This window comes from Bidens hawaiensis, unplaced genomic scaffold (assembly GCF_021521415.1).
Source record: "Bidens hawaiensis isolate Kalapana, Puna unplaced genomic scaffold, B.hawaiensis_p1.1 tig00049857_1, whole genome shotgun sequence".
Taxonomy (NCBI): Eukaryota; Viridiplantae; Streptophyta; class Magnoliopsida; order Asterales; family Asteraceae; genus Bidens; species Bidens hawaiensis.
Genome location: NW_027498928.1, coordinates 8,457 through 26,155, shown reverse-complemented (window position 1 = coordinate 26,155; position 17,699 = coordinate 8,457).

The following is a 17,699-nucleotide window of genomic DNA, read 5'->3' as shown; positions in this document are numbered from 1 at the left end:
TAAGCAAATTTAAATTTTAAACCAATTAAAAACGTATAAAATAATTACAAATTCAAAACCGGGTATTAATACCAGGTCGTACCCGGACACATACCCGGATCCAATACCCGAACCCGATCATACCATACTCGGGTACATAGGGTTGAGTTTTTCTCCTCAATACCCTACCCGAACCCTACCCGATTTCTCTCAATACCCGATTTTCTAATACCCGATCATACCGGAAATCGGTCCATATCCGAATCCGGGTATTACAAAAAAACCCGATTTATGCACCTCTACAGTTCTGACACTTTTGTGATAAACATCCATTAGGAGATGAGAATGGATTAGAGGTGGACAACAAAACCGGTTCCTGGAACCGGTTCGGTGGAACCGAACCGGAACCGAACCGGTTCCTACCCGTTTTTCGTAGGAACCGGTTCGGTTCCGTTTCAACCCGACGATCCGGGACCGGTTTGACATTTTTGGAGGTGGACCGGGTAGGAACCGGAACCGAACCGGAACCGGTTCTGGAACCGGTTCGACCGGAACCGGTTCGGAACCGGTTCTAGCCGTTGGAGTAGTTCTAGCCGTTGGGAAACGGTTTTATGGCCGTTTTTTGACCGTTGGGGTCAAAAATGGCCGTTTTTTTGGCTCCCCAAACACCCCACTACTAGTATAAATAGGTATTTGGTGTAATGGGTTCATCACAACACTCAAAACGCAACCCAAACGCAAAAAAATACAAAAAAACGCTATTACAACGTTCTGAGTTCTCTAATATCTTGTTTTCTCTTCTTCTATATTCATATTTGTTGTTATGGCTGCCTCACAATCATCGGTTGGTCAAGGTTCCACCGCCGGACCAAGTTTCGTTCGTATTGTACCTCATAATCGTAATCAAGACGAAACACCACTTGATGTTCGAGTGCACGACGAACAAGAAGGCGTTTCTACAAGTAATTCTGATGAATAAGTCGCCACTCAATAATTACGACGAACAAGAAGGCTTTTCTAGAAATAATATGTCACAACTTTATATTTATAAGTTTAATGTTTTGTTAGTTTGTTTTTAAATATTTTAAAACATGTAACCTTTTTTTTTGAACTTCTTAAAGTAAATAAAATGAATTTTATGTTAATTGTTTTTTTTTATTTAACATGTTATACAAATACGAATCGTATAACACCGCTCTTGATTATAATTCAGCATTTGACTTGCGTAAGCCAAAAGACTATTAAAAGATAAAAAATACAAACAACGAACTAAGTATATTAAGAACATGTTAAACGCTATAATGTTACCTTTAAACACCCCCCACCCACCCACCCCGGGTTCATTGTTTAAACATATCAAACATTTCTAGCTTTTGACAAAGAAATTTATGCTGAGATGGGAACAACCCTTTCGTAAATATATCTGCAAGTTGACTTGCAGACTTTGCTTTAACAACCTGAATTACCCCACTAAAATCATGTCACGCAAATAAAAAAGATCCACTTTGAAATGTTTAGTCCGATCATGAAAGACCGGATTAGCAGCAATAGAAATAGTTGCTGAATTATCACAAAACATTTTGACAGACAAAGTTACACGAACTTTTAACTCGGCCAACAAATTCACAGGCCAAATTATTTCACCAGCAGCAGCACACATTGATCTATACTCTGCCTCTACGGAAGATCTTGAAGCGGTTAATTGTTTCTTGCTTTTCCAAGAAACAAGATAGTTTCCTAATAAAACACAAAAACCTGTAATAGACCTCCTAGTACTCAAGAATTTTGCCCAATCTGAATCAGCATAAGCTTTTAATTCAAAAACACCCTCTTTACTTATCATAATACCATGACCAGGAGCTTTTTAAGATATCTTAATAGTCTTAATGCTAGTCTCAAATGTGATCTTGCAGGACTATGCATAAACTGGCTTAAAAATTGAACACAATAAGAAATATCAGGTCTAGTATGTGATAAGTAAATGAGTTTTCCAACTAACTTTTAATAACCGGTAATATTTTCCAAACGAATATTGTCTTTTTCACCAAAGGAAGTTACAATATGATTTTGCTCAATTTGAGTATTTACGGGTTTGCTACTAGTTAACCCAAACTCAGCAAGTAGCTCAATACAATATTTCCTTTGACTTAAACAGACACCGCTTGGTGAGTATAAAACTTCAATCCCTAAAAAATACTTAATTAAGAACACCAATATCTTTAATCAAAAATTTGTTTTTTAATAAACCTTTTACTTTTTCAATTTCTTCTACATTGTTTCCTGTGATGACAATGTCATCAACGTAAACAAGTAGTACAACCAAGACATCATCAATGGACTTAACAAATAACGTATAATCAGACTTACTTTGGACAAAACCTATATCAAGTAACACACCTACCAATTTATCATTCCATATCTTTGGTGCTTGTTTTAAGCTATACAAGGACTTAGTAAGTTTACAAACTTTAGTTTCAGATTTAGAAAAATAACCATCAGGTAAACTCATGTACACATCTTCATATAAATCACCATATAAAAAGCATTATTTATATCAAATTGCTACAAAGACCAATTTTGTTTTACAGCAAGAGAAATTACCGTTCTCACGGTAACCATTTTCACAACCGGTGAAAAAGTTTCGCCAAAATTACCGTCGAGGTCCCATTAGTCGAGCCTTCGCCAATCGTGGATCTTGCGCCCGCATCGACTGGACGGGCCCGGTCTGCAACTTTCCTCCTCTGTGGTGCGTCAGCCATAATCCTATCCCTAATGACGGATTCAGAAAAAGTAGGAGAATAGGATGTATTACCAACAGACGAAGAAGAACTGGAAGACGGTCTGGTACGACGTCTCTCATGCAACTCTCTCTCTCTCTGTTTCGGAAAATCCCTCGGTTTCATGCGATCCTAGAGATCGAGTATGTCGCATACAACTAACAAAATAAACAAAAGAAACTAAAATTAGCTAAACTATTTTAACTAACAAACAAAGCAAAAGAAACACAAGTAGCAAACAAGGTAGGTCTTAACTCGAGTCGTTCTCAATACGCCTCAAACTGTTTCCCCGGCAATAGCGCCAAAAACTTGATGTGTCTAATGAGTACTTCGTTTTACGGGACTCACAAGTAAACTTTAATTTTAAAACGGATATTCCTAATAACACCACACACAACCGGCAAGTGTACCGATCGCAAGTAGCATAAACCTAAGAAGTCCGAGTATAGAAGACAAGGACACGTGAAAACGCTTTTGAATACTAAACCCTAGACAAGACCTTCCTAAGAATAATATATTTTTAATTGACTTTTTAATAATTAAACTACTTGACCTAAATTAATTAACTTAACTTACTTAACTGGACTAAACTGAAACACTTAACAAAACTTAACTGGTTTTAAATGACAATGGAGAAAACGTCTACCTAGGTAAGACTCAAATTGATGGTCTATCAAGCAAATGGATTTAATGATCTCACGACACCTGTATCTATACCAAATTCACGGATCCGACAGATTTAGTTTGAAATCTCATGGCTCATGCCAGACATCAGACACGTGGCTATTTGTTGGCTACCGATAACCATAAGTTCGAACCCAAATGTCACGACTCGTGAGTTGTTAGTGGTATTTTTCAACATTTTTGGGTCAAATTTAATTGCTGCTAGTATTTCCTTGAAAACAGTCATCTCCGTGATGTTTCAGATTGCTTTTGTCTCCTCCGCTTGTGTTGCATCTTTTAGATAGGCTGTAGATCTTGCCACAAACCCGCATTATATACATGTATCTATAGGTTGAGTTATTGTACAAAGCTTCTTTACATGAGAAGATACAATAAGGGTACTCACAATCCAGTTTCAACGGTTTTTAGGTCAAATCATAAACCAGATCATTAGCAACAGTAAATGGTTACCAAACACCAAAACCGAACCGTCAAAATTTAAAATTGAACCAAACCAAACTATTACTATTTTAGTTGCTACAACAATATGAACAATATATCATATCTTGGCTGGTTATGTGGATCAAGACAATACGAAGTGATGAGTTAGTTATTACTTCTATAGTTATTTGTTTATATATAATAGGTTGGTTTTGGTTTGGTTCCAGTTTGATTTCACGATTTGGGCTTTATTGAACCATAAAGAATACACATAAAATAAAAACGAAAAAAGCTGTCTAAATATAATAAATGTTAAAACGTTAAACGAACACATTGTTATTACATAAGATGTTGCTGTGCTTAGATTCAACGGAAACATAAGAAAATAACGAATTTGGCAGAGAAAAAAATAATAATTGGAGAAACTGTTTTGGGGCAGCCGTAATAAGTTCAAACCACACAATAAATAGGCGAGATTATACGTTGAACTTGAAAGTTGAAACGTCGTGTGCTAAGAATCTTGGAACCGAAAACTTAATTCAATTTCGGTTTAAAAGTAAACCAAAACGCAACTCAATTCGGTTTTAAACTATTTCAGCTCGATTAGAATTGGTTTTCGTTTTAAACAATCTGTTTGGAAGTGAATATTGAACACACTTTTATGGCGTGTTATATTCTTTTGATGTAATTAATCGTACATGAATTACTATTTTCATTCACTAAAAAGAGAATAAAAAAAACGTAGTTAATAAAATGATTTATATAGTAGTAATTAGTTAACAAATATTCCGAATTCTCCTCCCACCCTCTCTCATTTTCCAACCAATAATTTATTTCCAAACATCTATCTCCCCACAACTCACATACATTTCAATTAGTCATCATTAATTTATTACTTCCTCCGTCCCATTATAAGTGTCCATATTTCCTATTTTATTTGTCTTACTAAAAGTGTCAACTTTCAAAATTAATTAACCAATTTCTAAGTTTACCCTTAAACACACACAACTAAAATTAATAAACAATATTGATGGACCCACTTTTAAAGAACATTATTGTCATTTGACAAGAAAAAAAGTAATCATTCAATCCATCTAAAACTTTATGTTTTTCAATCATGGACACTTATAATGGGACGGAGGGAGTATTAAGATGTGCCATATCTGTTTAAAAATGTATCTAAATCCACGTACAATGACAATCTAGTTTCCGACACGAAAACAGGTCAGTATAGTTTTGGCCAAAGACGGAAATCAAAGACACGCGGATATGATTTCTGTATACATGCAGTTTTGGGAATTGAAATAAAAATTGATCAACAAGCTAGTTGACTAAAGATGCTGAAAATGGCATGCTAACATGTTAGCATTTATTTTTTAAACCATTTATGCTTTAGAGAGACCGTTTCTTATTTTGTGCCGAAGCTGTTTATATATCACGATCATAATATCATGTAATGTAATGATAAACAAACAAACAAATGTACACAAGTATACATGTAAATGTGATTATATATTATAGCAGTGAAGCAACTTGATATGATAGGCGTACAAGGAAATGGTGAGTGTTTAGCCGAGGTTTTGACAATTGGTTGCGTTCACCACCACAACCAAGTCAATCTTATAGGATAACGTGTGAATCGGCATCAAAGATTGTTGGTCTACGAATACATGGAAAACGGCTAATTAGAATATTTTTTGGTAATACTGATTTCAACTAGATTATATATAGATTATTTTGAAAAATTATTAGTGTTGCAAATAGCACATACCTAAAAAGAAACGTTTTAAGTTTATTTTCTCCATGTCTTTTGTATTTTATTTACTTTCTTTTTATAAGTTTAGTTCAGGCTCATTGGAAGGCACCTTTTTTGGTAATATTGATTACACCTAGAATGTAGATATATATTATGTTAAACAATTAGAGACCCGAAAATGAAGCATTCATGTTCAATTTCAATGATCTGTTTGTCATATCTTTTGCTCTTTCTTTTCGTGTAAAGATTTGAATGAGATGAAGACACCACTTGATTGGCATACGAGGATGATGATAGCTAAAGGAATGGCTATAGAGCTCGAAGATTTACATAACATGGCTGACCCTCCAATCACTTATCGTGATTTAAAATCATTAAATGTCTTACTCGGCGATGATATGAATCCTAGGCTCTCGGACTTTGGGCCAACAAACATGCACCCCAAAGTAGGAGAAGATCACAGCTCGACTAGAGTGATGGGGAGTTATGGGTATTAATCTTGTTGAAGAAACACTAAGTGAACCCTGGACAGATTATAGATAATCTGGGGGTTAAGTAATGTTTCCCACGGGGATGAGGTCTAGCAGAGAATTGTTCTTCAGGGGACCTGCAAAACAGACACCGTAAGCTCGTCACTGAGAAGGGGGGGTTCCTCCTTGTGACCACCCTCCGGCGTGAGAATCAGACTAGATTGCTCTGAATATAAGTGTATATTAAGAGATTGCTAGATAAGATTGAGATATCAGATGCCCTTACCATTCCAAGATGTTGGAGTATTTATAGCCGAAGGTAGGTTTCCTAGAAGGTACAGCCGGCTGAATAGTATTCCTGTTCTACCAACAGTGGACTATGCACAGGCCATACTGGTTGGTGGATAGGTTACGGCCAACAGTAACAAAGTCGGCTGCACTATTCCACCAACTGTAGATTATGCACGTCCCACCAACTGTGGACTATACGCAGGCCATGCTGGTTGGTGAATAGGTTACGGCCAACAGTAACACTATTCCACCAACTGTAGGCTGCGCACGTCCCACAGTAAGGGTTGGTGAGTAGGCAGCGGCTAATAGTGACAAACAGTACTAGAGGGTGCTCCTCCTCGTACTGTTGTCGGTGAGCTGTCACCCTGTGATTAGCTCATGGGCTGTTCTGGTCAGATCGTCTGTCCTATCCATACCTTGGTAGGTATAGTACAAAAGATCTTTCAGAATCATACGGACTGGCTCATTTAGGCGGGATTGTTCCCGCCTTGCTCATTCCTTCATGTGACTACTGAAGTAGCTAGTGTCTTGTGCGTGTAGCCCTGCTGTCTGCGGGTAGCCTTCCCTGATGGCTTGTATCCGCAACTGCGGGAACAGGCGGGGTACTTCACCATTGGGAGGCTTTCCCTGCGTGTACAGCTTGCGTACTGCGCGTAAGGTTCTCTGAGCATGGTGGGTCCTGCGGGAGCAGATGGCCTTTGCGCAGACGTCCCTGTTCAAGGTGAGTCTTGCGGGACCAACTGGGCTCTGCTGGGACCTACCTCTTCAAGTCCCCCCAGTCCAATGTTCTTCTCATGAATGTTTAATAAAGTGAGGTGAACTTTTGGACTTTAAGCAAGGGGTTTTGAAAAGGGTTTTTAGTTTTAAGGTTCTCCGTGGGGATTCTTCCCGCGGGTTTCCTAATGTCACTTGCAAAAATTCCCGATTTTTTTGCTTGATCTTTGGGTATGATGCGGGTAGGTATGTAACCTTCTCGCAAGTCAGGAGCGTTGAGTCTTACTTGTATATATTCTCCATGGGGTTCTGGTGGTTTTCAACATAGTGATCAATTATGCTAAGACCACCAATTCCATCACGGAGTTTCAAACGATATAATTCTCGACGTTCCCGTTATGCGGGGATGTTATTCCTCTATCCGCATGCATTGCCTATAAGATCCTTCTTGGTTTCAATTCTCTGCGGGGCGCTAGGTATGTGAAGGGTTTTGCCTTAACACTACCCGCGCTCGTCTTACGGTTACTTTACTTCCAAGGTACTGGGGTCCATTCCCTGCGGGTGCTAGGTATGTGAAGGGTTTTGCCTTAACACTGTACCCGCACCTGTCTTATAGTTACTTGGTTGCCAAGGTATTCTTGGCTTCAATTCCCTGCGGGTGCTAGGTATGTGGAGGATTTTGCCTTAACACTGTACCCGCACCCGGCTTATGGTTACTTGGTTGCCAAGGTAAGTACTTTCCCGCTTACTTTTGAATCTTTTTGAATTTTGAATTTCGAAATTCGAAGAGTTGGTGGAAAGATAGGAACAGTCCAAACATCTGAAACGTCGTGCGACGGTTTCTTCTGACTGTGTCAGGACGTGCAGGAAGTTATGGTGACGTGACAGTACATGGTCATTCCAGACGCTTTTTTGGGCGCGTGGGCGCGATTTTTCGGGCGCGTGGCCGCGGAATTAATGGTACGCGTCCTGTCAACAGCTGTTGCCAGCTTGCTTTTTGCCACGTGTCATAGTTTCATTGCACCTTCGATTTCTCTCTCCTCCGCATTAAATTCATCGCATTAATTGCGATTAATATATAAAGGGGGAGAAGGCTCTTTATAATCCACACTTTCACCCTTCTCTTCTTCTTCTTAGCGATTTCCGGCAAATACTCCCCTCTTCAGGCAAGCATTTTCCCGAAATCGCTTTCTTCTTTCTGCAAGATGTCTTCACATGATCTCGAGTCTACAACCGATGACAGGAGTACTGCTGGCGAGTGCCAGTGTGCTCTGCCCGGCGATCAGTACCAGTATGTTGTTAGGAAGTTCATGCTCGATCCTTTCGAGCCTGAGTTTCCTGAACCCCATCAGACCGTGTACGATGCCCCCAGAGGCAAGATCGGGGTTTATGCAGCATTCTTTGTCTATGGGAATCTTAGGTTCCCATTGACAAAGTTTGTTTACCGTGTCCTTGAGAGGCACGGTGTTCATCTGACCGAGTTGCACCCCATGGCGATCGCCAAGATTCGCCACTTCGAGTGGGTGTGCCGGATTTTGGGCATCGAGCCCCATGTTGACCGCCTGATGACCTTCTACACTTGGAGGTGCATCCAGGGGTGGTATACCCTGACAACCCGTATCAAGGGTTTGAAAATTTGTGCAACCGAGCGCAGTCTCCGTTCGTGGAAGCGGGAGTTCTTCTACATTTCTGCCCGCGCCATCCCCATCGCCATGAAGTTTAAAAATGGCCAAGCAATTCCGAGCCTTCACGCCACCAACTACCAGGAGGCGGAATGGTTCTCGAAGATATCCCGGGTCCAATCTCCGGTTTTCCGGTTTCCGGAGTCCGGGATGGTGATGTTGGGGATGAGCCGAGTGTGGAAAGAGGCGGATGCGCAAAAAATCCCGATCGTCCTCGAATACGGTTCGAACTCTATCCCTTACGGTATGCTCCGTTTCTTTTTGCTTATACGAGTTTATCTTCTAACTGTTTATTTTCTTTCAGAGGGGAACGACTTGGAGTCGCTCCTGTACCCGCGGGAAGCTGACGGTCCCGCGCGGATGGGTACTCGTGCTCTAGACGAGAACGAGTTGCCCATCCTGGAACAAATGGCGGATCGGTTCGTGGAGGTCTATCCCTTAGGCCACGAGATCCTGAGCCACCGGCGGCCAGGTAAGGCGTTATTCTATCCTCAACCCCTCAATGCTGTACCCGCTGTTGGAATTCCTGACATCCCGTCTTCCTCTGAGGAATCCGCAGATGGTCCTCCGTTGGTGCGGAAGAAGAAGGCCGCCGGTGGAAAAGGGAAGGAGAAGGCGGCCTCCACAGCCGATCCAGTGCTTCTATCTGACACTGAGTCAGATAGTGAAGAGGTGGCGGGGAACCCCGGTGGTGAGAAGACCACTGCTCCGGAGGCTACGACTGTTACCTCCGGAGAACCAATGACAACGACGGTGACCGGCATCAAGAGACCGGCTCCATCGGGTTCGTCCCCGCCTGTCCGTACGTTCAGGCTCAAGAAAACCCGTAAGTACAAACATCCTTATCTTTGTAGATTTATCATACTTCATAAATTTATTGAAACACTTATCTTCTTGTGCAGGCGTGGATGTTGACGCATTCCAGGGTGGAGCGAGGAGTACTCCGCCAATGACAGTAGGCTCGGTCAGCCTACCTGAGGCGTCGACCCAGGCGCCTGCGCCTGCTTCCGCTGGTTCAGTCGCTCCCTCCGAGCCGACTGTTTCAGCCGAGATGACGTCACCGCCGGCGGTGAGTGCAATTTTTACAGCATCCTTCACCGAGCCGGCGGTTACTATTGCCGCGGATTCCGCGACAGCGACCGCGGCGGCGACCACGGCGGCGACCACGGCGGCTGCTACTATGCCCCCGCCACCGGCAACGACGGCCGGTCCATCAGGTACGCGCGGGGCTTCTCGCCAATCTTTGTCACCTTCCCATCTGCCTGACCTCTTGGACGGATTTCCTTTAGGTTCAGGTGATGGGTTTGGCGGCTATCGGCCTGTCATTGACCCTATAGGTGCGTAGGGTTCTTTTGGCCCTTATATTTTTTATCATCTTTTCCTAACTGCTTTGTTTCTTTTGCAGTGTCGGATTCCAATGAAGTGTATGTTCCGCGATGGAACATCCGCCGAGGAACAACCCTTCGTACCCCTGTGGAGTGCGTGGAATGGGCTCGTCACGCAGCTCCCAGCGGTGCGTTGGGGGAAGCCATGGCTAGCTACCAGGAGGGTAGGCTAACCAATGAGCTTCGGGTTCTCCTGGCCCGGATGCAGCCGCGCGTCGAGCTGCTTTGTCGTGAAAACGACAAGTTAAAAGCAGTTCGCGCGAAGGAAGTATCTCAAGCGCAGGCTCTCCGGGAGGAGAACCAAAAATTAACCGCAGTTGTTGCGGAGAAGGAGAAGGCCTTCAAGGCCCTCGAGGTTGAAGTTCAAGCTCGACTCGAGGCCCGTTCCAAGGCTGCCCAAGCTGTTAATGAACAGCTTCGGCTGGCTAAGGAGACTGCGAGGAACGCGACCGAGAGGGCCACCAAGGCTGAAGCTGTTGCTGAGCCTCTCCGCCTGGAGAATGAAGAACTTAGTGCCAAATTAGAGGCTCTTCAACAGGCTCATGATGCCTTGGCTATGGAGGATGTGAAGAAGCTTCAAGAGATCCTGGACCAGAGGGGCGTGCTTGCCCACACCGAGCGGAAGCTTAAGGGCGTTGAAGAGGCCGCTGCAAAGGATGTGCTTCTTGCCAATCTTAATAAAAGCGAAGCCGAACGCGCCTGCACCCAAGCTCAAGCCGTCCTTCAAGAAGCTCTGGTTGCCCAGGAATGGCTTCTTCAAGAAGCGTTGTCTCAGGTATTTTAGCTTTATGTCTTCACGCTTTCCTTTGTAAAATAGAAGTGTTTCTTATACTTGTACATTTTTTGTAGGTTGTGCATCGGGTCTTTTCAGAGACGTCTTATGACGATGCTATGAGCGCAGCCCTCAACGCTTCTCATGAGGATGGGGAAAAGGCCGGCTTCCTGCTTGGTCTAGGGTTCGTTGAGAAAGGCATCCCGCCTTCCAACTTCCCTTTGTTTGATGTAGACACTGAAGCTGCTTATGACCAAGCAGTGAATCAGTATGCCGCCTTCCCGCATCCGGTGGTGGAGAAGGTGAACGAAGTCGCTGCTGCTGATGATGGGCTTGCTGTCCTTAGAGCTTTTCTTGAACCGCCACACTCTGCTGATGGTGCGGGTCCAAGTGGAAGTGGTCCTGAAGCATGATCCAGAAGATCCCTTTCCACCACTAGCGTAGATATTTGCTTTTGTATTTCTTTTGTATGCGGGTATACACCCAGCAATGTTTGTAATATTTGAGTTTCGATGAAATAAAGAATGTGTTTGTCCTTTTCCTTGTTTATTTTACGCATGTTTAAACTTAGCAATTTCTTTAGTACTTAGATAAGTTAACTTTTTGACGTGGTAAATTATAAGTTTATTTTGCTTCCTCTTTCATGATTGTGCGGATAGGACCGTCACTTGCACTTAGTAGGATGGCTAAACTTACATTTAACCTGCGTGGAAGTTTACCTCATCTTTTCCTTTGAAATTTTCTAAGTGTTCAGAATAAGTTAACCTTTGAACGTGGTAGATGATAGGTTGAAGTTTTGCTTCCTTGTTCGTGATTGTGCGGGTAAGACCGTCACTTGCACTTACAAGGATGGTTAAACTTTACTTACATCTGACCTGCGTGTAGGTTTTCCTTAGAACTTTTTAACATTTTTAGCGTTGTGTTTATGCGGGTTTTGCCGCCTTCCACACGCAACTACTTACTTCTTCCCACATTGATGCGGTGAATACCGGCACATGGGAAGTTCATAAGTTAAAGGTAAGGCTATCAACACATTGTGAAAGGAGAATCATTTCCATTAGAAGTGGCTCTTAGGCCTTTTCTTTACAACTTTGGAATTGATCTACATATAACATTTGCGTAATTGAGCTCCATTCCATGTTCTTGGGATGGGAGTGCCATCGAGCCTTTCGAGCCGGTATGCGCCCTTTCCCAGAACTTGTTTGATAACGTATGGCCCTTCCCAGACCGGGGCCAGCTTTCCTGGGCGTTCTTGGTTCGAAGCCTCGTTGTTACGCAGTATGTAGTCTCCTTCATTGAAGTTGCAGAGTTTTTCCCGCGTGTTGTAGTACTTTTGCATTTGTCGTTTGTAACTCTCTTCACGCACTGCGGCTAAGTCTCTGCGTTCCTCGGTTAGCATAAGGTCTAACCGTCTTTCCGCATCATTGTCTTCTGGCTGGATCAAGACCCTTGGTGAGGGTAAACCAATTTCGACCGGGACCATGGCTTCAGTGCCATAAGTGAGACTGAACGGGGTTTCCCCCGTACTGGCCTTTTTCAGCGTTCTGTTTGCCCAAAGGACGTGCGGAAGCTCGTCCACCCAGCCGGATCTGTGTTCCAAGAGTCTTTTCTTTATGCCATCAACGATGCTCTTGTTTGCTCTTTCCACCTCACCATTACCTTGCGGGTGTGCCACTGAGGTAAAGGTGTGGGTGATTTGAAGTTCTTTCAGCCACTGCTGTAGCTTCTTGTCAGCAAAGTTGGTGCCGTTATCGCTCACCAAATTCTGTGGAAGTCCAAAACGACAAATAATAAATTCCCAAATAAATTTTTTGATATGTTTTGCGGTTGTTTGGGCTAAATGTTTTGCTTCTATCCACTTGGTGAAGTAGTCGATGGCTACCACTAGGAACTGAACATTTCCTGCTGCTGTGGGAAATGGGCCTGTCACATCGATGGCCCACTTCTGAAATGGCCACGAAGAAGTGACTGGAACAAGTTCATTCTTCGGGCGATGCGTGTTGGGTGCGTAAAGCTGGCAAGACCTGCATTTTCTGGTGTATGCCAGTGCATCCATATGCATCCCCGGCCAAAAGTATCCCGCATTGTTTAGCTTAGCCACAACAGCGCGGGGACCTGCGTGAACTCCACAGATGCCTTCGTGTACTTCCCTTAGGAGGTAGTCAGCATCTTGGTTGTCCACGCATCTTAAGAGTGGGCCAAGAAAGTTACGTCTGTAAAGGATGTCATCGATGAGTTGATAATTCAGTGCTTTACAGCGTAGTTTTCTTGCCTGTGTTTTTGACTCTGGTAGTGTTCCTGCTGCAAGGTAATTTATTATTGGTGTCATCCACGTTTCTGTACCGGTTTGGATGACACAAATTTCCTTGTGCGGGACTGATGGTGCTTCGAGGAGTTCAATGCGGATGTCCTTTCCCAAGTGGGTGAAGGCTAGTGATGCAAGCTTGCTTAACGCATCCGCAGATTTGTTTTCGCTACGCTTGACGTGTATGACTTTACAATCATTGAAATCACGCATAAGGGTTTTTGCCTGGGCGAGGTACAGGGCCATTGTGTCGTTCACAGCCGTGTACGCCCCATTTATTTGGTTGGCCACTAGCATGGAATCCAAGTGGGCTTCCAAGTTTTTCACTCCCATCTTACGCGCAATTCTCAATCCGGCCAAGAATGCTTCATATTCGGCTTCGTTATTCGTACTTGGAAAATCCAGCCGAATAGCGTAAGTATATTCTTGGCCTGCTGGGTTGGTTAATTTTAACCCTGCGCCTGAACCCTCGTTACTGGCTGCTCCATCAGTGTAGAGTCGCCAGACATCATTGATGTCCTGTGCTGGGGAGGGTTGAGCCTCCTCCTGGCACTCTTTCTCCCGCGAAGCAGGGACTTCTGCAACAAAATCGGCCAGGACCTGGCCTTTTATGGCTAGTCTTGGCTTGTACTTAATTGCATATTCTCCCAATTCAATTGCCCATTTGGCTAGACGTCCCGATAATTCGGGTTTGCCTAGAACGTTTGAGAGTTTGAAGTTGGTGAGAATGGTGATTGGGTGACCCTGGAAATATCGTCTTAACATGCGTGAAGCGTGTATAAGTGCTAAGACTAATTTTTTGAGGGTAGAGTACCGGGTTTCTACGTCTGTTAGTACACGGCTAACATAATAGATTGGCATCTGGATGCCTTTTCGTTCTACTAGCAGGACTGCTCCGGTTGCTCTATCTGTTGCGGAAAGGTATAGGATTAACTCTTCTCCCGCTTGTGGTGCTGTAAGTGTTGGGAGTTCGATCAGGCGTGACCGGATCTCCTGAAAAGCTGCTTCCGCTTCTGGTGTCCAGCGGAAGTGGTTTTTCTTTAAGCAGTTTCTCAATGTTGACACGAAAGGGAACGACTTATCCGCATGGTTTGCCAAAAAGCGATTAAGTGCGACTAGTCGTCCATTCAGTGTCTGAGCCTGTTTAATGGTGGTAGGTGATTCCATTTTAACAATGGCTTCGACCTTTTCAGGGTTCGCTCTGAAGCCATCTTTAGTAACGATGACTCCCAAGAACTTCCCTTCTTCCATCCCAAATGAACACTTGCTCGGGTTGAGCTTCATGTTTATCTTTCTGAGCGTGTTGAAAGTTTCTTCAATATCTTTCAACATCGCTTCTGGCTCGGGGCTTTTGATGACCAAATCATCCATATAGACTTCCAAGTTTCTCCCGATTTGGGCATGAAACTCTTTGTCCATCAGTCGTTGGTACGTGGACCCTGCATTCTTAAGTCCGAATGGCATCATTTTATAACAAAATGTACCATCGGGCGTCCGAAATGCGGTTTTGTCTTGGTCATCTACAGCCATGTGGATTTGGTGGTACCCCTTATACGCATCCAAGAAGCATTTAAGGTGAAATGGTGCCAACGAATCCACCTTAAGATCAATTTCTGGTAACGGATAACAATCTTTGGGGCATGCTTTGTTCAAGTCTTTGAAATCTATGCACATACGCCATTGTTTGTCATTCTTCGGTACCATTACGAGATTTGCAACCCAAGTTTGATATCTACTAACGCGTACGATGCCTGCGTCAAGGAGTTCCTTGACTTGGGTTCTACACGCGTTAGTTTGTTCAGGCCCCATTACTCTGCGCTTTTGTACGACTGGCGTAACAGCCGGATCGCACTTGAGCTTATGCTCCGCTTTACTTCGGGGTACACTAGTCATGTCAGCTGGTGCCCACGCAAAGATGTCAGCGTTTTTCTGCAATAAGCGTTTGAGTAAGGTGCGGGTGGGATCAACGATTGTTGGGCCAATGGTAACGGCCTGGTCGGGGTATTTGCCATTGAAGGCCCATTTTTCCGGTTCGGTGATGGTTGGTTTAGCCATTTTCGGTTTGGGTTTAGATGAGACAGATGCGATGCATACCTGGGGAATGCCAGTGATCATCGCTACACCCTCAGCTGTTGGCCATCCCATCATGCCGTGGACTGAAGATACCACGGCGTTGAATCTTGCCATCCCGTCTCTTCCGAATAGGATGTCGTACGTGTGGTGTGGCTTTTTCATCACGACAAAATCCACGTCTTCTGTGCGTGAATGATTCCCATCGGTAAGAGTAACGGGGAAAGACAGGATACCCAGGGGGGTGTTTGTGCTGCCGTCAAACCCTTCCATTGAAGCGTAGACCGTTTCCAAGCGTTCTTTGTCTTCGTCATCCAGCTTGTCAAAGAACTGCCTGTACATCACTGTCGACGAAGCGCCGTTATCAGCAAGAGTGCGGGAAGTAATGTAGTGCCCCAGCTGGCTTTTGATGACGATAGGGCCTTCTTTGCTGGGGCCTCCTGGCACTCGCGGGAAGCGCACCTCAGCTTCCTTCCACGCGCATGGTTCTGTCACTCGTCTTTTTCTTCCTCTGACCTTACCATGAACCATGTTGATGCTGATGTCGACGGGCTTTCGTCCGTTACCTCTGTACCGGTTGTCATTCCTTCCTCCCTTCTTGATTGATGCCACGAGATGTGCAAGTCTTCCATCCTTGACAAATGTTTCAACAATATCCTTCAAGGATGTGCACTCTTCAGTACCATGACCCTTTGTCCCATGGAAATCACAGGATTTGCTTTGATCCGCATTAGGTCGCTGCCGGATCAATGTGGGTTTTGGCCATGGCAATTTTTCGGTGGCAAATATCTCCGTGACGCTCTTGGTGAGTGGCGTCCACCGGTGTTTTCGGCTTGAAGGGTGTGTGTTGTCCCTTCCGCCAACTAGAGGGCGAGAGCTGGATAAGGTGTCAAAGTTTACCCTTGACTGCCAAATACCTAGCCGACTCTTTTTGTTCTGCCGGGCGATCCTAACGTTGTTCTCCCTTGTCCTGTGCGTGTAGAGGTGTGTACTCTGGGGAAGATCTCTTCCCAGCTGCTTCTCCGTCTCGGCAAAGCGCTTTGCTGCCGTCATGATGGCATCCCATGTGGATGGCATGCCGTCCTTACCCGTCAATGTGCGGATAAGCTCTGGGTACTCGGCGCCCTGGATGAAAGCGGCGCGAACAAGATCTTCACTTATGTTGCCCAGACTCAGCTTCTTGGAGTTGAAGCGGGTGATGAAGTCTAGTAAATATTCATCCTCCTCTCTAACGCAGTTGAGGATCGTCCACTGCTCTTCAGTATACTTCCTCTGCTAGCTGAAGTGCTGGCTGAACTTGTTCTGAAAGTCCGCCCAGTCATATATGTGGTGGACCGGTAAACGATCGAACCATGCCCTGGCTGCTCCGACCAGAGTCATCTGGAACATGTAACACCACGTGGGTTCCGTCCAGTTACTGACGGTAGCCCCCGCAATAAACCTGTTCAAATGGTCGTCTAGGTCGGATAGACCATCATAAGTGCCAATGTTGGACATTTGTTTGGCACTTCTCGGGGCGATTGCTTCCGCAATGTCCCTTGCAAATTTTGACTTTCCTGCATTCGTAGCAGTTGGTCTAAAGGTTTTGGAGAAGTCACGCGGGTTTCTCTCCGCATTTGTTGGTTTAAAAGCTTCCCCAAAATTCCTTTTTGGTTGGAAGTCCGTTTCCTTACGCTTCCCTTTCGCCCTATGGCGAGGGTTTGCGTCGGTATCGGATTCTTCCCTTTCGTCGTCTGAGTACTCGCACTCACTGTTCATATTGAGGTGTTGGCGAGTACTGCCGAATTCGTCAGCCTGTTGAACTGAACGCAAGCGTTCGTCCAATTCAGCTTGGAACTCTCTTTGACGTGCTTCGGCCCACGCCTTCACTTCATCAAGTGTTTGGCGAGGGATCCTTCGTTTTTCCAACTGGGCATCAGTGAACCCCAGTGGAATATTTACTGCACTTGCCCCGGCTTGGGTAGTCGGGGTAGTGTTCGTAAGAATTGTATAACCGCCGGTGTTCCCCCCAGTTGCTGGGGTTGTGGTTACCGGGGTTTCTTGGTCGGTTACTGGCCTTAGGACCGGAGTAACGTTAACCATTTCTTCAGAAATTTTGAAAAAAAAAACTAAATTAGTTCTAGCTTTTTATGCACGGATGGCGCCAATGAAGAAACACTAAGTGAACCCTGGACAGATTATAGATAATTTGGGGGTTAAGTAATGTTTCCCACGGGGATGCGGTCTAGCAGAGAATTGTTCTTCAGGGGACCTGCAAAACAGACACCGTAAGCTCGTCACTGAGAAGGGGGGGGTTCCTCCTTGTGACCACCCTCCGGCGTGAGAATCAGACTAGATTGCTCTGAATATAAGTGTATATTAAGAGATTGCTAGATAAGATTGAGATATCAGATG